At 40.4% G+C, this 21,886-nt stretch overlaps 1 long non-coding RNA gene across 4 annotated transcripts in view; it reads right to left on the bottom strand.

Annotated features, from left to right (window-relative positions):
- Window positions 1-21,886, bottom strand: part of LOC122811839 — a 799,357-nt gene that overhangs the window by 654,263 nt on the left and 123,208 nt on the right. The window contains exon 1 of one of the 4 annotated variants that reach the window (XR_006366300.1): window positions 1-63. This exon is cut by the window's left edge and continues 393 nt beyond it. The exons of the other annotated variants lie outside the window; for them this stretch is intronic. This is a non-coding gene — a long non-coding RNA (uncharacterized LOC122811839). Of the gene's footprint in view, window positions 64-21,886 lie in introns of those variants that run through there. 4 annotated transcript variants of the gene reach the window in all.

Below are 21,886 nucleotides of genomic sequence, written 5' to 3'. Positions count from 1 at the left end.
GTTCGGCTGAGGAAAGGTGAAATTGGAGTGCAGCTTTCCTTGCACGTTACTAAATACACCTTTCTTGCCACTGACTGTGTATGTTTTTTTTTTTTTTTTTTTTGCTTATATTTACACATTTCTCACCTAGCTTTATTTGTTTATTTATTACTGGCAACTAGAGGAAACCTTCTAGAATAATTGCCTAGCTTGGCTGTCCCAGGAGCAAGACGGAACATGGAGGTTTGTTACCACCATTTATTTGTTTAGCATTTATTTACCAGAGAAGTCCAACTGGGCTAGTTGCCCATTTTCAGCGGAGGCCCGGAGAGAAAAGCTCACGTAAAATCGCACAAGGACACATAGTAACACAGTATAAAAGTTAACAGAGTGACACAATTATACGGATCATATAAGCATTGTATACAATGGAAATGCAACTCAATGATGTTTGTCAAATAACATTTGAAAACATAATTATTTTGTCAAAAGTTCAATTTACAACTGCGATAAAGTGGAAAATGAAGAACAGTGTGGGAGAAAGTGGAGAGGAGTCATTCAAATAAGTTCAGCATGGTGTGAGCATTGCCAGTTGTCATTTATATGGCTCTTTAGCAGGTTTTTGAGCTGCGCTGGCTTAGTTGTGGTTATGTTCTTAGGGGGTTGAGTCCCACGTTTTAGAGACGTAATATAACGAGTCTCCAAAGCTGTTTCTGCATTTTGTAACTTTTAACAGTAGTTTTTTCAGAATATCGTAGTAGGGTTCTGCTGTTGAGGTGAATTTGAACTGGGTTCTGTAAGGGACATTTGTCAGGTAGGTGAAATGTGGAGTTAGGCAAGTTGGTGTGAAATAATGCACATTTTTCTGAAGTAAAAGAAGTCCGTAACTCTTATTATTGTCGTTATTAAGTACAACGCGTCACCTTTTCCTCCAAAAGTCACCAGTTTTAGGAGGATTAAGAGACAGAGGTAAAACTTGAGTTAAAGTCAGGGACATTTAACAATTATATAACACAATTTATTGCGCTGCCTCATGTATCAACAAGCGGCAAACTAAATGTAGGTCAAGTAATGAATCAGGCAATCATACCTCTCTCTCAGTTGCCCAGATTTCCGCATAATTTCTATATTTTTGCCTCATATTTTTGTTTTTTCGTCATACAGTGTGTGGTTTTCTGGCAAATCACTGACGATTAAAGTCACTAAATAATGACATGCATTTGAGTTTCAGACTTGTATCCTTAAGAAAATGTATACTAATTGGAATCCTGTTAATATAGGAACTTAAGTTTATAAAAGCTGTATTTAAAAATTGCGCATATTTTGGGGTCTTTGTCTACCCATTAGGCTTTGTCCAGATTCCTCGCGCAAAGAGATTGAGAGGTACGCTGGCAATTCTGTGACAAAGTATTAAGGACAATCATTCCTTTTTGTCAGCTAGCGTTGTGGGACTCTATTATTTTACAATGGTATTTACTAATAGTTATATGGTTATTAATGTTTGTAGCTAATGTGCTTCGAAAAAGACGGCGCAATTAGTATTCGCCCTCGTCGAAGGTTTCTTCGGATTTGTACACTACAATTATATGACTTCTTGATAGTTTTGACGAAAAATATTTTCTAAGATTTCTGTAAATGTTTCAGAAAATTGTGATACAAAATCCGAAACAACTACAAACGACTGAAACGTCTGCACCAGAGATTCTTTATTTTGGTTTATAAACACACCGCAGAACCTCTTAGCGCTAGAATCGGGGTGGGGGGGGGGGGGGGGCAAAATAAAAAAAAATGGGGACAAGGGACAAAGTTCTGGGCAATTTTTTAAATACTGCGCCTATCAACTTGGAAAGTTGCAAAAATAACAAGTTTTACATCAGCATGCTTTTTATAAAGAATATGGAACCTGAAATCCAAATGACTGTCATCATTAAGTGACTGCAATCCTCTATGATTTGCCAGGAAAAAACGCGAAAGACAGCCCAAAAAATATAAGGCAAAAAATCTGGACATTCAGCGAAAAATTGGACACGTGAGGGTGTATGTATATAAATCGAAAACAAATATTTTGCATAGTGGGATACCCACCAAAACGTTTCAGTAAGAAGTATCCTTACTTGGGACATTTATAAAAGTGTCAACTCAAGTCCGGGTAACCTAGATAAATTAGGAAAAGGAATAACCCCTTATCTTTGGAAATAATGTTTCATTATCAACGATAAATGTCACTAGAAAAGTTTCCTAGTGCGACACTGTTTTCAAGGTGGCGATGTGTGGCAAATTTCAGGAGGAATTAGAAGAGTTAAATGTATACTTCGTATTTCATAATAAAACTTATCGCAACCACATTTTTGCGCTCCTAACGGTTGCTTCCGATAATGAAATGTGACCGGTAATGCTTTAAAAAATGGGAGACAATGTGTTTGCTTTAAAAAAGTAGGGTCTTTTATGCAGGGTTATGAATAAAAATTAGAAAAAATACTGAAGCTGTCGATGCATGTTGCACTTCTCCGCCGGCGGCAGCATGTCATGCCATCTTCCCGGTTACTGAAACTGAAATGAACAGGTCCTGTACCTACAACAAATCGGGTTAATGTCATGATAAAATGTGACATGGTGTGATTTTCTTTTTACAGTGCAGGCTGTGATTTCTGGCACGGGCATGTTCCGTGAAAACCACGTAGTACTTCTTCATGGATTACTGTTGCAACGATCTTGATCGCTGTCACTATGTCTTTCTGTTTCTCTGTGGTGGGATTTGCTCAGCAGTCACTTTGCCTCTTCTAACCAGTGTTTTTTTTTTAATTTCTGGGAATGTTACGTTTCACTCTACATGTCTGTAAAAGTAAGTAAAACAGTGTGCTGTACCAGTCACACTACAATAATGACACAACTTTGATGGCCAAATGTGAGTGTAAACCATTACTTGACCTGCATTTGCTGGCAGGAAAAAAAGGAGCGTTCATCGAGCGGAGTTGCAGTAACCAACATGCTCTCAGTACACCGCCTAAACAAACAGCGACAGTAGGGGGTTTGGATATGTTTTCGATAACAGTCCTGAAAACAGCCTGTACCATTTAAAACACATACACCACGTCACTTTTTAAAACCATTACAGGACATATTTCAGGATCGGGGAACAAGCCGCCAGTGACAAATGTGGTTGCGATAATACGTAAGTACCCTTTGTCGTAGGTCGGAAGACAACGGTTTCTTTTTCTTTATGCTTTCTATATATAATCACAACTGAGCAATTAAACTGTGATGCATTTCTGTTTCGCAAGTCTGAATTAATAGCCACATACCTTTATCGATACCTTTATAGAAACCTTATCTACCTTTGATTATTCAAGCACATGATGGTTTTAGCAGTCCAAACTGAAGCATCTCAAAGCCTATTAAAATGTATAATATCGGTGATTTCACTGAAGTGCAGAGCAGTTTTTATAAAATGCGTATTTTCAACATAATTGTCAATTATGAAAGTATTCATTGCGACGGACAGGTAGCCGCTTCAGGTTTAGTTTCACTGCCTTGTGCCTCTGAGTGCCAAATAGACTTTGGCTTCCCCACATCACTTTATTGAATTAAGTTGGTAATTAAAAAAATATCTGAGTAAATTATTTTTTTGTAGTGTAACATATACAAAGCCTACAGTAAGTGATGAAGAATCATTGCATTGACTAAGTTAGTTTATACACCTATAGCTGTAACTTACTTAGAAATAATCCAAAGAAGTAAATCATGGTATCTGCCAGACATCAGAGACAATCCCAAACAGCAAGCTGGCACAAAGTTTTTTAACAAACCAATAAGTTCTGTATACATCAGATAATTCAGTTTGCAGTTGTCAGCTTTAGTGGAGTTAAAAAAAGAATCCAAAGATAACTTTGCTTAGGGGAGGGTTTAGCATGTGCTGCACATCAGTTTAGAATAGTAACTAAACTTGGCATTCATTGTTTTGCAGTAATTTGCTTGTTTATGGGGTGATTAGTATAGGATTAGTGACATAACTGGGAACTTGAATAACTTAAAGCTCTTTCTAACGCATGTAACACCAGACTGCAATATTTTTTATTATTATTGCTTTACAGCAGTAAGTTTATATCTTTCATAGTTAATGAGTTTAATGCTGCTGAAATCTGTTCATGTGTATGAGACTCAAATGTTATATGGTCGATTCTGTGTGGTAGTCTGTTGCAGTGATCATGTTGGCAGTGTCACCTCTAAATGGGAGGGAAGTTAAAGAAGAAAAGAGGAAATACAATGACATTTTGTGTATAACCCTCAACATAGTTAGTATCATCGCCTCTTATTTACGAGTGAATGTTGTTAATCCAAAGATCTCTAAATGGACAACAACACAAATTAATATTATTCTGCATTCATGAGTTTTCGTGTGATTACTCAAAACTATGAATGCCTCCTCAAGATGGAAAGACATCTTAAATATAAATAACTACCAGTGTTTTTCTTATCTATCTATCTATCTATCTATCTATCTATCTATCTATCTATTTATCTATCTGTCTGTCTACCATCCATCTATCTCTTAACTGGTGAACTTAAGTTGTCATCTCAGACCCTTTTCAGCCATGACATGGACAAGAGTAAATATTATATCAAGCAATTTTAGTTTAGCCTTCTATCATTATTCAGTAATTGATTTCAAATATAAAACAGTAAATGGCAATTTTTTTTCTGTAAAAATTGTGTCTTTGTTAATGTTTTAAGCACTTCCCCAGAGTAGTTGTTGAAACCCTACTCTATGCAAATGACACATTGATTTCTGTTGTTTCTTTAAATGCTGAAGCTAAAAAATATTCAAAAAATAGATTTACACATAAGGTATGTCAGAAATAAAAATGAAGTGATGAACAGCATGACTTGTAAATCTGAAATCTTGTTAAACTCCTGAAATATACAGTATTGTTATCTGAATATGTGTGCTTCTGCTTTTCGCATTGAATGTAAGCCTCAACATGGAAGGGAGGTGATATATAGCATACTAATTCATTATCAATTATGATTGTTGTATTCAATATGTTGGTGTCATAAATCTGTGTGGTATAATTGTTGTGTTCAGTACATTGTTGTCCTAAATCTGAGTGGTATGATTGTGTTCAGTGCATTGTTCTTCTAAATCTGTCTGAAATAGTAATACCCCACAGATATGTACTGCCATTTTGTCAGAATGTACAGTGATAGCATATAAGCAATGCATGCATTATGGAAGTCACATCTACATTTATTTTGTTATTGTTTCACATGCCTTGGTAGTGTGAACATTTATTGTTGCCATAAAGTATATAATATACCCATTTGAATTCATTTTGATAATTTTTAATGTTATAAGATACTTTCAGAATCCCAGCTTTCTGAGCTTTTCCTCATATAGCAGTTCCTCCATTTCTTTCATTATTTTTGCAGCTTTGGTTTGCATGCCTTCAGTCAGCCCAGTTTACCTTCCCCAAGTACGGTACTGTACAGTTTGTGGCAAATATGGCCCTACTGTCATGCCTTGTCAGTTTGTTTGTATTTGACAACTATTTTCTGTAAAGATTATTTTAAATTCAGCACAACAGTACAATCTGACTTCTGGCAAGGCACTACCATAAGAATATAGCAGGCAGTTTATCCTTAAACTCAGAGTCACAGCACTTAAAGGTTGATCAGTGGCAGCCACCACAAATTGCCAAGCAGAAGTTTAATTTATTACAAATCAATTACTGCAACGCCTTCAAATTATATGCGTAAATATAACTGCCAGGACAGATTGACAGCTCAAATGGATAGCCACTGAAATGCATGGCAACCATTTAGGAGGAGGGTGCAATGGGTAGCACACTTGTCTTTGGTGCAGGAGGTTGTGGGTTCTATTCCCACACCTGCTAGATTGACTGCTGACACTGAAGTACAACATAAATGAGGTGCTGCACTTCTAAGTTAGCTGTCCTTCAAATGAGATGTCAAACTGAGGCCCCATCTGCTTGAGTTGGTGGTAGTCCAGGTGGGTGTAAAAGATCCCATGGTACCTATCAAAATGAGTATGAGAAGTTCCCCAATGCACTAGCCAAATTTCCTCTAGCAGTATAAATACCAGTTTCCCAATGCACTAGCCAAATTTCCTCTAGCAGTATAAATACCACCTTGGGTCTTCCCTGCAAAACAGGGAGTTAGCCTAGTGTGACTAAACCAGTCAACAAAGGAATAAGAAATACATAAAAATATATTGAGTAAATTATAACATTTTTGTACCTTGTGTTCCCTTTTTTATAGCAGATTTTTTTTTTATTTGTCTTCTGCAAGGACTAATGCATGTCTCGTAACTGTACAGTACTGATTCAGATAGACAGTCTCAGACATACTACATTGACCCACCTTTTCTTCACTTCTTCTCACCATCTGAGTACCACTGAGCCACTTAAATGAGTCGTGCCTCACTCTAATTACCATTTGTTGTCTTCTAAATCATGTTGATCTGAAGAATGAATGCATAATATGAAATAAAGTAAGCTCTTCTCTGCCTAAATTCAACAATTGTGTTTACTGTAGGTAAACAGTTCATAAAGATAATCACATACTGCCCATTTTTCCATTTATACCTCAAGCACAATTCAGAGTCTTGTGATATTTATCAAAACTTCAACAAGTTTACCAAACTTAAGTATTCCAAAGCCTTTTTCTCATGTCAGACCAACAGTTTTTTTTTAAACATGACATTCTTAGGGAAAAGAGACTTTCTTAATGTAAAAAAATAAAACATACAGTCAGAAAAGAGGGAGAAAAAAAGTAGGAGAAAGGGGAAAAATCAGGCAAAATAAAAAACATAAAAAGCTAAGGAGGCACTAATTCATTCTGGAAAGGAACATAAGCCATACAGGAGTTCTACGGAGGAGGGAGCTTCCATTTTGACAGCTCCCAAAATAACATTACAAACGTGTCACTAAAGCAACTAAAGACTACCCACTAACCCTGATACAACAATGATTTAAACTTAAAGCAGCACCTTTGTTGTTGCTATGCAGAATATTGACCTGTGTAAAACAGATGCTGACCCAGAGTACTTTATAGTGGACAAGCTAAAAGCCCATACTGCTTAAGAGGCTTTATCTAGGTTTAGCCTTTATGTAGCCCTTCTGTCTTCTCCCCACATGCCTTTGACTATGAACGTTTTGCACATGAGTATTTTAATGTTGTGCAGGAAATGATGATCTGGTGGCAGAGGGATAAAGCCCTGTCTGTAGCCCAGTTGATATGGGTTCAGTTAGCAGCTTGGACAATTGACAGAGCAGAAGGAATATTTATTACTATCCCAGGGTGGGAGAGTGTCTTTGTGTCAATCTCTAGAGATGGCAGAGGACAGTATGTCGAAAGGCATGCCTGGCAAGAGGGAAAAGGGTGTAGACGTGACTGAGCTGCTACAGAGGCAGGATGAAATGGCACACAACTCCACTGCACACCTGTCTCTCAGGCATACCATTACATTTGCATTGAAGGGGGAAGTGGGTAGGTCATATCAAAGAATCCCCCCAGATGGATGCAAAGATTTGCCCAGCCCTTGGACGTCTAAAGTCACGCTAGTCCCAGCAATACCAGAATAGTCCAGGGGATAAATGAGATAGCTGGTAGACCCCATGTGACGGGGCACCAGGGTGCCTGGCTAGTAATAATGAAATACAATGAGGAACAAAAATAGAGCAAAATATATACATATGTATATATATATATATATATATATATATATATATATATATATATATATATATTGTGCAGGAAACAGCAAGAACACATGCTGGTCTTCTGTCCATACCAGTATAGTGCTTAATCAAAACATTACAGATCTGAATCCTTACCAGTATTGATGAAAATCTTAAAGATAAAAGATGCTGCAAAAAAGTTCCTCTTCTGCTGCATTTTTTAGGGGTTAATGGCAGTTGATTAAAGGCTACTTAATTGTACTCCATTACAATGAAGTGATAAAACCAATTACCTTAATCATTAACATTTCCAAAAACAAAAAATAGTAAAGAGTTTTGCATGGGATAAGCTCCTTTGTACCGATCAGACACCTGTGAATTTATAAATCCCAAATATGATGTCAAGCAACATCATTGGAAGGGGAAAACTTATCTCCAAATGTCAGCAATCTCAAAGAAGCAATACAGTTATGAGTGACAAAATGTGAGTCCATAGTCATGGGTCTGACAATAAGGAATTCAAAGTACAGGTTCATGTGTATTCAAGTGCTTATATCTAAGTACCATTGTAATAAGGAACAATAAACTAACAGTACATGAAGAAGAAGAATACATAAGGCAAATTGACACATAAAGGTTCAAAAACTTTTAGTTATGTACTTACCATAACGTTGGATGTATGGGATCCATCTCGCCTACATTCATAACTGATGGGTTCGGAGCCGATCCATCGGCTCCGACTCGGCCACTATACAACAGAACGAAGTCTCTAATTGGCTGGGCTACCCCTTATCCCAGAATGCACCACGCCTGCTTCCCCAGATCTTGTTTGTTCACTTTCATACCTACATCCAGACACAGAAAACATAACAGCAACTGTAACAAACTAAGGTCCTTCAAGAGAAAGAACTCAGTAGTAGCAACATTTCCTCTAAATCCAATGGGAAGGGGGAAGGGGGAAGGAGGGCGGGTACGTATGAATGTAGGCGAGATGGATCCCATACATCCAAAGTTATGGTAAGTACATAACTAAAAGATGTAATGGGATCCTATCTCGCCTACATTCATAACTGATGGGACAGCATCCCTAGCACCTAACTCCCGGGTGGCTCATTGGAAAACACTCCTGAGAACTGTGGAACCAAAAGAAGCTCTACCTCGAGAAGCCACATCTATCTTGTAATGAGAAATGAAAGTGTGCGGAGAAGTCCAGGTAGCGGCCGCACAGATATCATCTATCGATAACTTGGAGTGGAATGCTACAGAAGTAGCCATTGCCCTGGTAGAATGAGCCTTGACTGGGAATGGTAGCTCTTTGCTGGACTGTGAATAAATGAAGGAGATGCAATCTTTAATCCATTTGGCTATGGTGGTTTTAGCCACCGGTTGACTCAACCTATTTTCTGCAAAGGACACAAACAGCTGATCTGACTTTCGTGTCTGATTGGTCCTACTTAAGTAAAAACACAGTTGTCAATGAACATCCAACTGATGGAAAATATATTCTGCGTTATTGGAGAATTTGCGAAAAAACACAGGAAGCTCCAAGGATTGTTGAATGCATAAGGGGGATGCTACCTTGGGTAAGAAAGAGGGATTTAACTTGAGAGATACTCTGTCTTTGTGAAAGGTCAAATAAGGAGGACTAGAACAGAGGGCCTGAAGCTCTGAGACCCGCTTGGCAGAGGTTATTGCCACCAAAAAGGCGGTTTTCCAAGATAGAAATTTCATATCACAAGTAGCTGCTGGTTCAAAAGGGCGGGCAGTTAAAGAAGCTAGAACCATATTCAGGTCCCAAGGAGGCACAGGATGGGCTATTGGGGCAAGGAGCCACGCCCCTTTAAGGAAAGATTTGCAAAGCCTGTTTGCCATTAAGGAAGGCTCAAAGGAGACATGAAAATTAGAGATAGCCACCAGTTGGACTTTGACTGTGGAAACTGAAGAGCCCAAATAAAACAAAGAAGCTAGGAATTCTAAAACCTGAGGTACTGGGGCGGTAAGGGGATCTATACCTCGTTGCTGGGCCCAAACAGAAAACCTCTTCCACTTGCTGGAATACAGTTTAGTAGTGGAAGGTTTGTGAGAAGAGGACAAAATGTGGATAACGTCTGGAGAAAGAGAGTTATCCCTGACTAAGGTTGGAAGTGGAGTAACCAGGCGGCCAACCTCAAGGACCTGATGGATGGATGAGACTGACCCAACTGATGAGTTAACAGGTCGGGCACCAGGTCCAGAAGCCATGGGCCCTCCACCGCATACCTCAGAAGGAAGGGGAACCAAACCTGACGAGGCCAGTGTGGAGCGATCAGAATCATGTCGCCTCCTAGATAAATCGCCTTCTGTATCACCTTCGGGAGAAGGGGAACCGGAGGGAAGGCGTAAAGTAGACAGGAGGGCCAACTGTGAGCTAGAGCGTCCCTGGGAATCTGCCCCTGAGAGGGAGTCAGAGTGAAGAACTCCCTGCATTTTGCATTGTGAGGGCTGGCAAACAAGTCGCAACAAGGGAGGCCCCATTTGGCGAAAATGTTTGCAGCCACCCTGTCGTTGAGAGACCACTCGTGGGGCAACAGGAGTGTCCTGCTCAGCCTGTCTGCAATCACATTCGATTTTCCTGGAATGTGCTTTGCCACTAGGAAACGCTGGGTAGAAATCGCCCAATGCCACACTCTCATGGCCTCTCGGCAAAGAGGGTAGGACCTGGTTCCGCCTTGCTTGTTTATGTACCAGACTACCGACATGTTGTCGGATAGGATCGCAATGGTACCCCGGGGAAGAACATGATGAAGTGCTTGCAACACCAGTAGCACCGCTCTCATTTCCAGGATATTGATATGCAAGTGCGCTTCGTGAGCCTGCCACGTACCTTGGACAGACCTGTCCAGATAATGCCCCCCCCACCCTATCTGGGAGGCGTCCGTGGTCACCGTGGCGACAGGAGGCTGAAGGGCAAAGGGTCGCCCCTGGTCCAGGTTGGACCGAAGCAGCCACCAACGTAGGTCCCGACAGCAAATTTCTGTAATCTGGACCAAATGGTTCAAGGGGAGATCCTGAAAAGACCATTGAACCGACAGTAGCCATTGCAGCACCCGCATGTGCAGCCTGGCTAAGGGGACTAGAAGAATGGTTGAGGCCATTGTGCCCAATAACTGCAGAATCAATCTGGCCTGAACTCGTGATCTGGGTAACAAGGTTTGAACCTGAGACTGCAGGACCTGAATCCTTTCTATCGGCAAGAATGCCCGCATTTTTCTTGTGTCTAACTCTGCGCCTATAAAGGTAATACGCTGAGACGGCTGCAGCACAGATTTTTTCCAATTGAACGTGATTCATAGTGAATGACCCAAACTGACTGTGGTCATAAGCACCTGAACTAATAGATGCTTGGTGGTGGCAGTAAGGAGCCAGTCGTCTAGATAGGGAAACACTTGGAATCCTTGACTTCTCAAGTGAGCTGTCACTACTGCCAGGCACTTGGTGAACACCCTGGGGGCTGTGGTGAGACCAAAGGGCAGAGCTCGGAATTGGAAATGACTGGTTCCCAGGCGGAAGCGTAAGTAACTCCTGGACTCTTGACTTATCAGGATGTGATAGTAAGCGTCCTTGAGATCTATGGAGCACATCCAGACATCCTTCTCCAATAACGGGAGAATGGACTGAAGGGTGACCATTCGGAATTTGGATTTCTTTACAAAGCGATTCAATGATTTGAGGTCCAAAATGGGCCTTAAGTCCCCTGTCTTTTTTGGCACCAAAAATAATCTTGAGTAAATTCCTGATCCGATCTGGTCTGCGGGGACAGGCTGGATGACTCCTTTTCTTAGCAGCTTTGAGACCTCGACCGCTGCTTGATCCCGCTGACTGGATGGCACATCCGGGATTTTCCTGATAGGAAGAGGGGGTTTTATGAAAGGGATGAAATAGCCTCCGGTTATGGTTCGGTGCACCCACTGATCCTTGGTAATAGATTCCCAAGCCTGTGGGTGTTCCGCAAAGTGACCCCCGACTGGCTCTGGAGATGCGCAGTCGGGCCAAGTCTCAGGGACGTTGAATGTAGGATGGACCACGAAAGGAATCGCGGTCTCCAGAGTTGTGAGGGCCTCTGCCGCCTCTGGGGCGGCGTCTTCCTGAATCCCCCCCTGCCTCTAGAGGGGGGATCACTCGGTGGAGTAGGGAAAGACCTTTGAGATTTTCTGAACCACATTTTCCCTCCTCTCTGGGCCTTGGGGTAAGGTCTAGAGGGAGCGGAAAAACTGGCCCCCACGGCAGTCAAGGTCTTGCCCTCCTGCTCGCATCGAGTCAGTGTGTCCTTCACCTTGGGTCCAAACAAGGAGGACCCATCAAAGGGGGCGTCGGTGAAGGAAGACTTAAAGGCCTCTGCAAAGGAACACAAGCGTAACTAGGCGTGTCTTCTGAGAGCCACGCCTGTTCCCGCTGCTCTACTCGCCCCTTCGGCCGCATATGAGATGAGCCTCATGGACGAGTTGACTATCGAAGATAGGGTAGTCATCTGGGCGCCAACAGTTTGGGCTAACGCCTCAGGAAGATTACCCATAAGAGACTCACCCAACTCTTTGAGGAGGTCTCTTTGGAGCCTGGTAAAATGACAAAGATAATTCAGCAACCGCAGGGTAAAGGCCGCTGAAGAAAGGGTACGCTTCCCATACCTATCCATGCTCCTGGAATTCTTATTAGGAGGGTGGATAGACGTTGAAGCCTCTGCCACGTCCTGCTGAGTGGCAGATGCCACCACCATCACATCTACTGCGACTCCTTTAGACAAAAATTCCTTTTCAGGCGGGGCTGAGAGAAACTTGTTAGGCCTGGCAGGTACTGGTTCCACAGAGTCAGGGTGTTCCCACACCCTTCGAGAAACTAAGTCTAGCAATTCATCGAAGGGTGGAGACACCCAGGAGGCGGAAGGCTGGGCCCCAAAAGCCTTGAGGAAAACTGACTCCTCTGCGGAAGGGGTTTTGGACTGCCAATCGCCTGCCTCAAGATCTCGAGGATATCTGAGAATGAGACGTCATCCGAGGACGATTTAGGGGACCCCTCCGCATCATCAAGGTCAGTATCTGATGTGATAGACTCATCCTGGGAGTCAACGTGCTTCCTCTTGCACAATTTTTTCCTTGGAGGTTCATCTGAAGCAGAATCAGAAGGACCCCCCGGGAGAAGGGAACCCCCCAAGGGGGTATCCTCAAGCTCTGGGGCCCCGCTGTCATGGGGGTGAATTACACCAGAAGCACCCATTCCCAAGTCTAGGGACGGTGAGGGAGAGACCTGCTGAGCCGGCAAGGACATGGCCAGCGCACTCCTCATGGCCTCAAAAGCAGGACCTCCAGACTCTACGGAGGACACCGGCTGAGAGACCACGACGGTACCGGGAATCCCTGCGGCCGATGCTCCGAGGGGGAGACTAGACACCAAAGCTACTAGTTCCAAAGTGTTCCCCTCGGCGCCAACCGAGGAAGTCCCGGCACCGAACCCCGACGCTGAGGACAGGGTAGGAATGATGGTCGGAACCAAGAGGCTCCGAGGGAGTCTCGGTTACGACTGGACAACTCCGCTCCGCTCTACCATCACCAACTCCAATGGCTCCGAGGAAGTTGGAGGAGGAATCGGATGTGCCGAAGTGGGGATTGGCTCCGGAGCTGAATGGGCTGGAGCCAAGACCATTTTTGCAAAAACTGGGGACTGGAAAAGCCTCTGGATAACTCTGTCCAAATCTGAATCAGACAATCTGGAGGATTTAGAGGAAATAGATGGGGCCCGAGACGACTTCTCTCTCGGCTCTGATAGACCAGGGGACCGGCTCCAAAACGGCTCCAACACTATCGGCACCGGATCCGGAGCCGTATGTATAAGTATCGGCGCCAAAGGGGCCTTCGGGGCTGAGGGGGGAGAGTCTGAGCTGCACACCTCCAACGGCTCCGAGACCAAAGGAGCCGAAGCAGATGATTCGCCTCTCGATCCCCCAACCTGCGGCTCCGACACCAATGGAGCCGAGGAAAGAGGTATCGAGGCAGACCCTTCCACCTGAGGCTCCGAAGCCATTGGAGCCGAGGAAGAAGAGGTCGACCTATGCTTCTTGGAAGTCGGTTCCAACGGACTGGTCGGAGCCGACGACCTTTTCTTTTTAGAAGCTGGAGAGGAGGGAGAAGCCAAAGCTTCCTCAAAGGAGGGCTTAATAAGGCCCTTAAGGATCAATTTATTTTTACGTTCTTGAAGGACCCTAGAGGAAAAAGCATGACAAACACTACATGTTTCCTGCAGATGTTTCGGTCCCAAAGACAAACAGCATGGCTATCAGTAATAGACATTTTGTAGTTGCACTTGGTGCACTTTTTAAAACCAGACTTTTGCTCCTTAGACATGGTATCACACCACTATCTTTTTATCCAAACAAGAACAATAACCTTAAAGTAGGGCTCGAGCCCTTGACTCAAAAATGGGACTGGCCCGAGTTACAGAAAAAAACAAACGGACAGAAGCCCTCTAACTAAAAACGGGCTTACCCGATAAAGCAGGACGTACAGTAGGACGATAAACACAATATAATAAGCAAAAAATCACCACATTAACGCACAAATAAGGGCAAGGGCCCTCTAACTTAAACGGGCCTTGCCCGGCAAATCAATAAAATTTCAATTACACTGAAAAAAGATAACACACACACGTAAAGCTGTTAAAACAGCTGTTTGTTAAATTAGTGAAGAAACCCCTAGGTCTAAAGACCAAAAAGTAACAATAAACCACTTAGCTCCAGCCAAGTCGAGACCACGTCTAGCTTGAAAAGCGGCAAACGAGATCTGGGGAAGCAGGCGTGGTGCATTCTGGGATAAGGGGTAGCCCAGCCAATTAGAGACTTTGTTCTATTGTATAGTGGCCGAGTTGGAGCCGATGGATCGGCTCCGAACCCATCAGTTATGAATGTAGGTGAGATAGGATCCCATTACATCATACTTTTTAAGTAAGATCTTTCAATTGTCAAATGTCATGATCATCTTAAGCCACTATGGTAGAACATTCCAGAGATGTGGCCCCTGATCATGTCCCAAATGTATTGAGTAGACCCTAGAGACCTCCAGTAGCCCATGATTCAATGAACAAGAAGTGTGAATCGGACAGCACTAGCTGAAAAGTTCTCTATGATAAGGAGAACCAAAGCTGTGAAGGGCTAAATAAACCAGGAATAAAGTTTTATAGCAACCATGCTAGTATGTGTAACACTAGCATAATATGATGGCATCTAGATACGCTAATGCGTAACAGAGCAATAGAATTCTCCATCAGTTGAAACTAGTTAAGTTGTGTGTCTGGTAACCTCTGGTATATGGCAATGCATAGTCTAGACCTGAAGAAAGTGCCGCACATAAAACCAATGGCAAATCCACAGAAGGAATTCAAAGAAGGCTTTAACACCAAACTTAATGACTTCCAGCCTCTGTGATGACATAAACAGTATGGAACTGTTCCAGCAGACAACTACCAAAATTATGATGTGTCTTCATAAGTAGTTGTGCAAAAAGTGATTCTGAAAGCTTAATTTGCATACATGTTTGGAAACATAGGCTGGGGATACATGATAGAAGACAGTCTCATAACTTAAAGAAATCAATAATTCCAACAAAGTATCAAGTTCCAGAAAGGTTTGGATATGAATAAGGCTGTACAATATGAGGCAAGAGATGAGACCTAAGGGCACTGTAGCAATTATATATAAAAGTTCATTGGTTGTGCAACAAAGGAATAGACTTTAATAACGAATGACAAAAACAAATTCACAAATGCACGTGGCAGGCAAAAAAGTAACCTTTTTGTAACCTTTTCCAAAGTAGGGATAGTATAAGATGAAGTATAAGGCTAATATGCAGTAGAAATGCAGTGCAGAACTAATTTGTACAGATGCAAAACAAAAGGGAACTGGCGGATCAGGCTCTCTATATTTCCCATTAAATTCTATAATTCTGGGTTTGCCACCTCACCCCCCAGTATAGTCCAAAGATGTTAGCTGTAGTCACTATGGTAGAATACCATTTCACAGTGTTGCCCTTTGACCCTTAGCTCACCCACACTGAAGGCTGTATTGTATAGTGAGTGACTGAACTGGAAGAAAGCCTGCATCAATATGGACTGGAAGCAGCAGCAGGCAACTGTGATCTGTACTCTATATTTATTATACTTAACTGATTCTCCTCAGATGACCACAAATCTTGCAGTTTTGTGAAATATGAAAACTGCAGGGAAATGAACTGAACTATTTAGCTTGGTTTTAAATTAGTGTCCCATGACTTATAAAAACGGATGGGAAAATGTATCAGTCTTATGATATGACTTTGCTTTTGACACTTCTCTAGCACTTTCTCTACCACATGATTGTCTTTTTGGATTACAAACTACACTCATTAATTATATCACAATTCCCCTGCTTTAGCAAACTTATGGATCTTGGACTTTAGTGCAGATTGCTTTGTATTGTTTCCAAGATTTCTGCTTGTAATATTTCATAATAACAGCTGTGTTTCCTTGGGATTCCGTACTATCACCTGATTATAGTTTTCCTGTTGATGCATCAGGATTATTTTCCCTGTACTCTCATTGAAGAAACTCTTTATAACAGTGATTTGCCAGGAAAAAAAAATTCTCAACAAATGCATACAATGAGGCCCCTTCCTCTCGTGGATCTTTTCTGGATATAATCAGCTTTGTCTCATGCAAGTTATTTGGTTTTAAAAAGCTTGATAAACAAAAGAGCAGTGCACAGATACTTCAGGTAACTTTCTGCTGGCATGCCTTGTATAATCCATTCATTATGTTCCACCTGTGTTATTCCTGCTATCCTCTTCCCCTTCACAATATAATTACCTGCTTTAATTTCCCTCCAGTGGCATTGACCATGGATATCACAAACATCAATTTATCATGTTTACTGTATTTGCTCATTACCAAAGGCTTAGTAAACGTATGGAATATGAAGAAAGCAAAACTGTTGTTTTAATTTCTCCAAGTTGTTTGGGTTACTAATAGCATGATGGGAATGGACCCCATTCCTAAGTCAAAGTACAATTAATGTTCCTGAAATTAGTATTGTTTCAATCTTTGATGTAAACCAAAAGTACTCTTCGCAGCACCCACAATGTGCTCAGAACGGACTCCTTCTGCAATTCATATGGAGTTACCAATACAAGTAATATATCTAAATACGATTGTAAATTCGTTTTTATGAGACCCATTACTTCTAATAATGTTGGAAGTGTCTGCATATCCTTCTTCTACATTGCTGTCATTTTTGCCTGAAAATCCTGGTATTTTATGATTTTGTGTCTCTCTGTGCATAAGACACTGTAATCACTGAGTGTAGCAATATCAATAATCAATGCTACTTTTGTCTTCTTTTCACCAGCTACTATATCTGGTTATCTCGCATCTATTTTCTGAACTGCTAGCAATGGATGATCCTGTGTGGTATAAACTTCATTATTCTCTATAATGCTTTGTGGCTCATGTTTCCAGTACTTCTCAGCTATTTTAATATTGCAATGTTTGTACAATCCCCAGTGTAACAGTCTGCCACATTATTATACCTTTCAGTACACAGGCCTTCTGCCATTAGTGTATCAGACTCAGCAACAAGATGTGGGACTGTTTCCAGTTCTGTTTTACAAAACCTACATCTCTCTTTTTCTCCCATAAGTTCAAAGGACTTTGTAAACCAATGTGTATGGAGCCCATTATCCTTAACCATTCCTGCATTAGATCCTGATCAACATGAGGTTGTTCCAGGAGTTTTCTATACTTGAAACTGTATTTATGTCTTTTCCATATTTCTTGCCTTCTCATCCCGTTATGCCCCAAGCACAATTCAGAGTCGTGTGATAGTTGTAAAGACTTTAACAAGTCTACCAACCTTAGGTATTTAGAAGCCTTTTTCTCATATCAGACTAGCAGAGGTTTTAAAAAGACAGCATTCTTAGTAAAAAAGTCAGAAAACAGAGTGAGAAAAAGTAGGAGAAGGGGGGGGGGGGATCAAGTAAAATAGAAAAAACATAAAAAATCTAAGGAGGTACCAACTCATTATGGAAAGGAACATAACCCATACTGAGGAGGGGGCTTCCATTGTGACAGCTCCCAAAATAACATTACAAACGTGTCACTAAAGAAACTAAAGGCTATCTACCAACCCTGATACAGCAATCATTTGAACTCATATCAGCACCCTTCTTGTTGCCATGCAGACTGTTAACAGGTGTAAAAACGTGGTGGCCCATTTCCATTCCTATTTGACACTGATATGCTTCTGCTAAACTAAGCAGGGAAGTCATCTTAGACTTCTCCTCATGTGTTTAAACTTTCACTTTGTATGGATATGAGGAAGTTAGCAGATATGTATGCAGTCCTGTGATTGCAGACCTATACATGTAATCAATTTTGAGGAGGTCCATACCTCCTTCAGAACCAGGAATATATAATCTTGGTATATTCTGCCTTTTATATATCATTTGATAAGTGTGAAGCTTTGCTCTCCAACTTATCCAATACCATTGGGGGTCAATCAGTCACCCTAAAACTGTAAGTTAGAATAGGAAGAGCAAATCGGTTTTTAGTTTGGACTTTTTTCCCTAGATGTCAGGATTGTTTTCAATAATTTTAGTCTGGTAAAATATTCCTTACCAAATTTTGTTCACATTTGTTCATGTTTTACTGTCGACCCTTCACCAGTTCCCAAATATTTATACATTCCCTCCTGCTCAAGTTCCTTTACATATCACATTCCTGTCCTAAACAGATATTCTCTTGCTGCTCCACCTTTCCTCTTTAAATGTTGCTTTTTCACATTTATCAAGACCAAATGACATTCTTTTTTTTCCAAACATCTTTATTAAATTTACACACATGACAAAGACAATCTTATATTTCTGTAAATGAAAACCTTCAAACTGGTATCACTTTACTTGCAGTTTACATCACAGACACCATTGAAACAACTGTAGTTGTAAACATTGCACATCACTTATAAACCATCCAGTCGTTGTCAAACATTATACACAGCTCATCCAACTCCTGCCTCTTAAACATCATTCCTGTTCTGCATATATTGTTCCCACAGTTCCCATTTTTCCCTATGTAACTTGCTCCTTCCCTTTTCTAAAGATCCCAAGTCCAGTTGTTTTATCCTCATTACTGTGTTCACTACTTCTAATAAAGTTGCTCTAGACTTTCATTTCCGTTTTCTACTAATTGCTTTTTTGGCAGCCATCATAGTTAGACTCAGCAAGGCTTTACTATGGCTAGGCAATTCTGATTCTGTAGCATAACTCAAAAAAATCATTTCCCCAGTCAGTCCAATCTGCTCACCCAGCATTTCTGACAGAGCAGTCTGCAGGGAATTGCAAAAGTCTGCCAGCTCATCACACTGCCAAAAACTATGTTCCCAGCTACCTTTTTATTGCCCATCAGACATCCAACATTTGCTATCCATCTGAGGAAAAAATCTTTGGAGTCTACTTAGGGTATAAAAATGCCTATGTAAACACTTCCAGGCTAAGATCCTAAATCTTCTAGACTTTGTGTTGCATATTTTGGAGGTATATATATATATATATATATATATATATATATATATAATATATATAAATATATTATATATATATATATATATATAATATATATAAATATATATATATATATATATATATATATATATTCCCCATTGTCTCTTTGTGAATTGGTTATCTAATCCTTTCTAAGCTCCTCTGACTGATTCTTATAATTATCATGCAATATTTTATATGCTTGACTAATTATTCTTTTTTTAATGGCAGCTTCTGTTCTAGATTCTGTTAAAAACTCTACCAGTGCTGGTCTTTTATTTAGGAGCCCCCTATTTTTTCTGTTTGCCTATACTCTGATATCAATCCTTGATAGGGAAGGCAATCTCTAATTTGCAGTCCAAATAAATTATTGGCATCTTCCCATTCTATTACCTTTCCCTTCCTAGTTATTTGCTCCCAATACCTTGGTTCCCTTGCCAGTTTTCTCTCTAATAAATTCCAGCCCCCTCTTGCCTATTGCCTGTATCCCTAACCACAGTCAACCCTATTGGCAAAATCTCTTTTCTCCATTCTTGTGCTGGTTTGGTTCTTAGAATACTCCCTGCTATTTTATAAATATAATACTCTGTATGATTTTGGTTGTTCTCCTTAAGAGTCTGCATCCAAAATCCCAATCTCTCCTTATTTCTTCAGCTTCCTCCCTGTGTCAGCATCATTCCTTTCCACTTTGAATTACAGTTTTCTGCTTGTGCTATGTATAAGAGCCTTAAATGTGTTGCTCTAAAATACCCCCTCAAATTAGGCAATCATAGCCCACCTTTTTCTATTGATAGAATCAGTTTATCCCACTTGACCCTTGCTGTCTTCCCTTCCCAGATAAAATCCTTCAACTCTTTTTTAATTGCTAACCACAACTTCTCCTCCGGTTGATATGCCTGGCATGTGTATAAGACTAAAGGGACTAAAAATATTTTAATGGGTTGTATCTTAGTATCCATATCCATATAACAAAACTTCCAGTTTCTCAATTTTTGTATTATCTTCTATTTAGTCTCTTACCACGTATCCTTAGCTGCCACCACATAGTTATTTCTAATCCATACTCCTAAATATTTCATTTTATCATGTCCCCATAAATATGGATATTGCTGGACCAATTTGTGTGTGGGTACATAATTTACTACTATTGCCTTTGTTGTAGCTTCATTAATTTTGACAAAACCAGAAAAGGACATTACAGTGTTGTGGAGCATCTTAAGACAGATTCAAATCTGCTCGGGATACAAAATTAAACACCAAATGACATTCTTATATCATCTAAGAAAGTTTTAACCACTTGTAGTTGTACTTTTAGCTCCTCATCTGATGAATTATACAGTTTTAACTCATCCGCAAAAAGAAGATGAGAAGTCTTTAGACTTGGTTGTTTACTGGGAAATATCTTTAGTTTATTATTTGTAATACTGTACAGTATAGCCTAGTCTGCTCTGATACTGCATATTGCTTTTATCATATCTATCATTTTAAGTATTTTTATTGATTTGTTGCCTCTTCTATATTCTTCTAACAGTGACACTTCTTGTCTTAACTGCTTTAAAGTTTTCTCTAATTGATGCTTCAATGGTGGCATTTGATTTCTTCCCTTCCTATCCTTTATTGCTCTGCATTTTAGGGTAAGACTTTATCTGTTATTAATTTTGCTGTACAGAAATATGTCCTATGTGCATGTGTTATATCACATGAATTCCTGTTAATAGTCATGATTACTGTGTTCATTTGTTTTATCAGACTTCTAACATTTTGGGTCTTTTTCACTTTCTGTAATTTATTTCTTTCATTGATCTTAATATGTCTGTCTATCTCTATTAAATTAAGCAACTCTTCCCTTAGATAATTTTCTTTTAAACTAAGGGCACATTCTTTGCACTGTTTTCTGCAGGCATTCTACAGAAAGTTCCAGGACATCTTCCTGTGACATATTCTTTTAAGTTGCATCCTGCATCATCCATTGTTCTTTCATATGGGAACTCACTGGCCTATCAGTCCATAACATTGACTATTCTAGAGTTGCCACTGTTTCCTCCTCCTGTCCTTGCTGTGAAACTCCATCTGTACTTTTGTACTGGTTTTCTACCAAAAGCTCCAGAGCATCTTCATGTAGCAAATGTTCATATGCTTCCCATTCCACCTGTTTCTCCTTAATTTGGGGACTTATCGTTCCATCGTGTTGTGACTTTATCTTAGTTGGATTTTTCTACACTAAATTCTTCACTTCGCAGGTGATCCATAACTACAGTTTGTTTTCTTTAACGTCTCCATTACTAATCATCTTTTCTAATTCCCCCTTTGTTTTCTTATTTTTTGTATTGTGAAATTTTCCATATCAGGATGGCTTTACCTATATTTCTCTTAAAATTCCTTTGGTGCTGCTTTTTTGTATTGATTATTTTTGCTGTCTCATTTGCGTAAGTATTACACCATATTAAATCTCTCTTTCTTTCCCATGTCCACATTTCTTCTTCAGATGTGTCCTGCACGACCTGTTTTTCCTTAACTTGGGGACTCATTGTTCCAGTATGCTGTGATGTAACATGTGTTAGGCTTTCTACACTAAATCTTTCACTTCACAAGTATTCTATAATTTCAGCTTTTATTTGT

The sequence above is a fragment of the Protopterus annectens genome, chromosome 9.part0 (genome assembly GCF_019279795.1).
Source record: "Protopterus annectens isolate FY-2018-M chromosome 9.part0, PAN1.0, whole genome shotgun sequence".
NCBI classification, from domain to species: domain Eukaryota; kingdom Metazoa; phylum Chordata; order Ceratodontiformes; family Protopteridae; genus Protopterus; species Protopterus annectens.
Note: the sequence above shows the minus strand (reverse complement) of the source record. Positions and strands in the feature narration are given on the sequence as shown.